The following is a 6,805-nucleotide window of genomic DNA, read 5'->3' as shown; positions in this document are numbered from 1 at the left end:
TCAAGAACTTGGTTATCCCAATCCTAGACAGCTTTGTATGTATGTATCCACGGAATTCCCAACACCATATCTTCATTCATATGCTTATCTGGAATGCTAATAAACGTGTGTGGGCACAAAAATCCATGCACAAATATATTCAAGTTGATCATTCCCAATGTTGGAGTGAACTCTTTATGGCATGCCTTGACCTTAGCTTTATAGTACTCCAAGAGTTGGGTAGTCTCCTTCTTGTAGGTTGAATAACTTACCGTGTTTATCCTAGAACATGTATTTGTGAGTGCTTTGACTTTGACTCCTTCTTGTGGTCCCCTTATTGTAGGTTGAATAACTTACTGTGTTAATCCTGGCACCTGTATTAGTGAGTGCTTTGATTTTGAATCCTTCTTTCAACATTCCTATTATCCTTATATCTAGTCCATCTATCAATTCATCATCTCTCTCTACTTCATCTTCTACTAAAGCCTGAGTGAAATGTAGAGTTTGCACTTGAAGCATATTGATTTTGACAACTTCAAGGGTTGGTCGCATTGTTGCTTTCCTCTTGAAATTGAATACATGCCTCCTTTTGATCTTATTCTATGACCTATTGTTCCAATCCATCTAGCCATTCATCATCTCTCTCTACTTCATCTTCTACTAAAGCCTGAGGGAAATGTAGAGTTTGCACTTGAAGCATATTGATTAGCACAACTTTAGGGGTTGTTCGCATTGCTGATTCCTCTTGAAAATTTGAATGTGTGCCACCTCATCTAGAGCTTCTTCTATGACCTGTTGTTGTTTGATCTTGTGTTATTTTGCTACTCATCTAAGGTGGTCAACTTAACTACCTTGCTTGGTGAAACAACCTTGATTACAATAGGGCCGCATCCCTTCTTCTTGAAAATAGGGATGTTGCTTTACCGAGTAGATTAATACAAGGTCTCCTTGATTGAATATTTTTGTTAATAGATATGATCCAAAGAATTCTTTTTGAAATTTTTTTTAGCATAGATGTGTGTGATAGTCTTTGTTCATGTGATTGCAGATTGTAATGAGTTGGGATTTTAGAGCTATTAGACACTTTAGCGACACGATTGGCAGTAAAACCTCCATTGGTAGGATAGCATCAAGTCCATAGATCAAATTAATGGAGTGAAATTCAGAGCAATTTTGAATGAAACCATATAAGCCCATAGAGCTAAATGGAGATTCATCTCTCAGTTTGTTCTTCCCAAGCTCACAATCGTAGTTAGCACCAAACTTATGATTTTATTCATATGCTCTACTTGGCCATTTGCTTGAGGATGATAGGGTGAAAATTTGTTATGGACAACCATAAACTCATTAGGCAAATTCTCAATCACCTCATTAGAAAATGTGTCCCTCGATCACTCACGAGCTCAATAGGAAGTCCTTATCGTGTGAATATGTACAAGAATGCAGCCATGGTTCATGCATCATTCTTTCTATTGGCTCTACCTCAACCTACTTGGTTAGGTAATTGGTGGCTACAATAATACATTGTGCCTGGTTTTTGTAAGCAGGTGGTTGTATTGGACCAACAAAGTCTATACCCCACTTAGCAAATGCTCTTGCTCCCATTATTGGTTGCAAAGGCATGCTATCCATTCTAGTTGGCTTTAGAGTCCAATCTTGCAAAAAATTCCCTTGCATTGGCAAAAGAGTTTGCCACCATATGCCAACCATCAGTATTGCTCTAGCCGTAGTTTTGTGAGAGAAGTGACCCCTTGCCTATCCTATGTGTGCTTGTTCCAAGATCAAAATATACTCATCTTCATTGGCACATAGTTGAAGCTATTGGTTTTTTCCTCATCTATATAGCTATTAGCCGATCATGATATGATTTTTTGTCTCTGTTTTGATTTCTTTCTGTCTTTGCTTGCTCATGTCTTCATGAAATCTTCTATTTGTTAAATACTCCACCAGAATATCTACTTCACTTAGGTGGAACGAATACCTGGAACAAAGTTTCATGTGGAATTGCAACTCTCTCCTTGCATTGGGAATAGTTGTTCACTTAGGCATGAACATCTCTCTTCATATTTGACCAATAGACCCCTAACCATGTAAGGTATCTCAAGGTTTGGTCTTCTACAAAATGGATTCCCAACACTGCTGTGTGAGCTTGATTCAAGTAGTCAGCTAGCTCTTTTGGACTTATGTACAAAAGTAGAGGCCCATTGTTGTCTTTCCAATACAGCCCCTCAACCAACAACTAATGCATAGCCAATTGCTTGATCAAGTGTGGGTATGATTGGAAGTGGAATATGTGAGTCTACTTAAGCTATAATCATCAAAGGGACAAGATCTTTTGACCACCTCAGAATCATATCAATAGAGAACAAATAGGCATCCGGAAAATCATTATCAGCTCCTTTTAAAGGTTCTCTTGAAGTGATTCTTGATAGGTGATATGTCCTTTGATGTGTAGTGCCCTTCTTCACTACCATCGTAAAATCAAACTTCAGCAGGATGATAAATCACCTTACAATCATAGTAGTGTTACATGGTTTGTTGACTAGATATAGTAGAGCTTGGTGGTCCACCAAGAAGACACATTTATTATCTAATAAGTAATGTTTGAATTTATTTACCCCATAGACCATGCCAAGCCCTTCCCTTTCCATCATGGTATAATTATGTTTTTCTATGTTCAATTTTTTGCTTGCATAAGAGATAGAAAAATCCATTGTTACCTCTCCCAACTGAGCTAATGTGCTACCAATAGCAAAGTTTGAAGCATCAACATGCACATGCAAAATTTTATTCCAATTTGAAGTCTTCAAAATTGGTTATGAAGATAAACCTTGTTTAAGCTTTTGAAATGACTCTCCACAATCATCGGTCCATACGAATTGGGTGATAAGGCTATGAATGGGTTTAGCAATGATTGTATACATGTAGATAAACCTATAATAATACCCACAATGTCCCATGAATACCTGAACTTTGCTATTAACATTCGTGGGTCTAGGAATTTCAGCAATTACTGCCACCTTTTCCATATTACTTGCAAAGCCCTTTTGTAGACTATATGTCCGAGAATCTTACCCTGTCTAACCATGAACACACATTTTCAAGATTTAGACAAATTTTATATAGATGGAATTTCTTAAAGGCACACTTAAGGTGCTCAAAATGTTCTTCTCTTTTGAATGAACAAACACAAATATTGTCCATGTAAACTTATAAGAAGTTTCTTAGATATTCTTTGAGGTGCTCGAAATGGTCTTCTCTTTTGAATGAACAAACACAAATATTGTCCATGTAAACTTATAAGAAGTTTCTTAGATATTCTTTGAATGGATGGCTCAATAGACTTTCGAATGTTTTTTGTGCATTGGTCAGCCCAAAATACATGTTTTTGGTGCATTGATCAGCCCAAAATACATGTCTCTACAAGTGAATACTCTCCATTCCATGGCAAAAGCCATTTTGTGTTGATCCTTAGGATTGATGGTTAATTGATTGTAACCAAAGAACCCATCCAAGAAGTTGTAGGCTTCTTTTCTAGCTACTCTTTCTAAAATATGATCAGTGATGGAAAGAGGATAGTTATCTTATACGGTTGTAGCATTCACCTTCTTGAGGTTGAGACACGCTTTGAGTTTCCCATTTTTCTTTATGCCACTACAATTGGCAACACCTAGTCAGTGTGTTCAATAGATGAACTTATCTTCCTTGAGCTTTTCTATCTCCTCCTTGATCTTTTTGGCAAATGTCTTATTATAGGTATAGGATCTCTATCTGAATGGTTTGACATCATCTCGCATAAAAATAGTGTACTTACATATTTCAGGATCTACTCCCTTGAGATCTTTGTATGACCATGCAAAGACGTTCCTATACTCCTTCAACGTTTTGATGAGGATTTCTTCCTCTTTTTGAGACAATCTGTAGCTACGTAAGTTGGTTTTGGCTCTTCCTCAGGACCTAGTAGGTCAATCTTCTTGGCTTTCTCAGGGCCTTTGTAGGATTTTCTCAGTTCCTTAGGTTGTCTCATAATTTGTTCCACAATGATCCTTCGATTATGCAGAGTATGCTTTTTGCAATGTAATGGAACACTGATAGCCCCTTGTTTGTCGCTACTATCAGACTCTATTTTAGTGGTCCATACCTCTTTCAAGGTTCTCCTCAACTCTTTGTACTTAGCTTTTTTCTCCGTTTTTGTCATTAAGGGTTCTTTTTCTCTTGTTATGCTAATTTTTTGCAGTTTTAATTTCATTTTGGGTATTTGTTTTACATTCTTTTCCTTTTTTAAGATGGGGTATTTGCCAGCAATCTTATCCTTGATACACCCTTCAACATCAACCCCACCATCAAAAATTGTGTTTTATCTTCTATTGTTGGCATATTTTGGTTCTTTCTCAATTTATTCTCTCATTTCTTGTGATATCTATGTTGTCGTCTTTATGTTAATTAGAGAATTCAAAACTTTTTTTTCCTCCTCTATACAACAATAGCTTTGCTTTGATGTGTTCCTTTTTCAACTCATATTCCTCTATGGTCAGAGTTTCCTCCTCTAACTCATCTGTAGCATCACAGTAGTGATCAGAAAAAATTTGTTGCTCATTGATTAGTACAATAGTTACCATCTAAATGGAAACAATGTCATCACAAAATAAGGTTGGCATGTACTCATTGATCCATACATCCATGGTAGACGATATATGAGATCCACTCAAATGGCTCGAGCAAATGTTGAAGAAAGGATTTTGGTATGTAATCGGCATCATTTACATCTCGATCCAAGATGCAATCCTCCCATCGTAAGCTACCATTTTCTCTTTTGTGGACTTGCATGCTTTGAAGGAGCACATGAGGAACGTAGAGCATGACCATGTATTGAAAGAGGAGAAATTTGACACCATGAGCCGAGATATATGCGACATGAAAAATGTATGCACAAACAAGTCTTGGGTTGATGTATGTGGTAACAATGTGGTTCCTAATTTCTCACTCATGCAAGCTATGGCTCAAACAAAGAATGTTGGGAATGTGGATGTGGAGGAGTTGAGGAACGAGAGAGACGTTCCAAGAACATTGTTATTCGTGAAATTCTTGAAGAGAAGTTAGAGACTCCTCCTTCTCTTGCCATTGTTATCAAAGATTTCTTCAAAACCCACTTTGTCATGTCTGGAGTTATGGTCTATGGAGCACATAGAGTAGGTAAGCAAGGAGCTCCTTGCTCGGGAGAATGGCCAATTGTATGCACCATGCCGGATGAAACCAAATGAAAGATTATCCTTGACAATAGTTGGATCTATTTGAGGAATACAAAATGTTTTGTATGTGAAGATCGCACTATTAAGCAACAAAATATGCATCGCAAGGCATATGAGGAAAAGAATAAGAAAAACAAGGAGATATCTCACGAAGAAAATGTGCCCGAGGAGGAGACAAGTCCCTCGAGAAAATAGGGATGTGCGACCTATGAGGCCGAGCTACAATTGGAAATATGGTTTTGGGATTGCAATGGATACCCATGGAATGAGGAGGTTGGCATTGATGAACTAACACAAGCAAAGCTCTCACAAAAACATTGCAACATGATACTCAACAATTCGATATGCCATACATTTCAAGGGATTTGGAGAAATTTCACTTGTATGATCGTACTTCAATGGATGAGAAAGAGCCAGATCACTATGGAAAGTTACTTGTATACATGTGTAATAGCACGGGTATGCTCATTGTCGATGGTGTATCTTTGTGGAGTGGAACCAATGGATTTACATGTAGAAAACATAACGGGGATAGTGTGATTGACTATATGCTACTATCCAAAGAAACCATGTATCACATAAAGAGTTTTATGTTTGGCCAATGGACCCTTGAATCAGACCATCGGACCTTATGTATTGACCTTGCATGTGGAGAAGCAACTAAGCATGATAATCTAAGACAAAGGAAAGAGAAGTTATCACTATGTATGGATTTCAAACGGGCACCAATGTACATTGAAATGGTTGTGCAAAAGTAATGGATCACAAAGCTTCAATATGACGCACCATTGGAAACTAAATGGGAAGCTTTCAAGAAAGTTATTTGCTCTTGTGTCGAAGAATGCTTTGCCATAAAGCATCTCCATGGTATCAACAAAGATAGATCACACAAAAGATGGTTTGATAAGAATGTAAAAATGCTTGAAAGTCTTTGATTTAGCTTGATGCAACTATGGACAAAGACAACTATCAAAGTCATTTGCATACATACAAGGCATCGATTCAAAAGAAGAGAAGAAGATGAGAAGTAAAGCAATAACTTTCTCAAGTCCAAGAAAAGGCACGTGCATGTGGAAGATTTTTGAGAAACTTGAGGGGCAAGCAAGTTGACAATTTTGGTAACTTGAGTCTTGTGGATATGTACACACATTGTAGGCAATTATATGAGAAACCAAATGTTGAAAAGGATGCCATTTTATGGTTCACTCCCATGTATGTCCTTTTTTTTTACTATTGAGCATGTATGCGATGGGCTTAAAAAATTGGCCACTTGCAAAGCGGGAGATCTTCAAGGTATCAAGCCGAAGATGATCAAATGGATGGGAGATTTTACCCATGAGTAGATGTGTGATATGTTCAACCTTGCACTTCAACATGGTTTGCCTTATGATTGGAGTACTGATTGGATTAAGCATTTGCATGAAGGAGGGGATGTAAAAAATGTAAACAACTACTGGACTATAATGATTGGCTCTCTTAGTTAAAAGTTGTTTGGGTGCATAATGGAGATTAAATTGAGTGATTGGGCTGAAGAGAATGACAAGCGTGCAAAAGGACAAGCGGGTTTTCATTGATGC

The sequence above is a fragment of the Adiantum capillus-veneris genome, chromosome 13, assembly GCF_014529385.1.
Source record: "Adiantum capillus-veneris isolate H3 chromosome 13, ASM1452938v2, whole genome shotgun sequence".
Lineage (NCBI taxonomy): Eukaryota > Viridiplantae > Streptophyta > Polypodiopsida > Polypodiales > Pteridaceae > Adiantum > Adiantum capillus-veneris.
Note: the sequence above shows the minus strand (reverse complement) of the source record.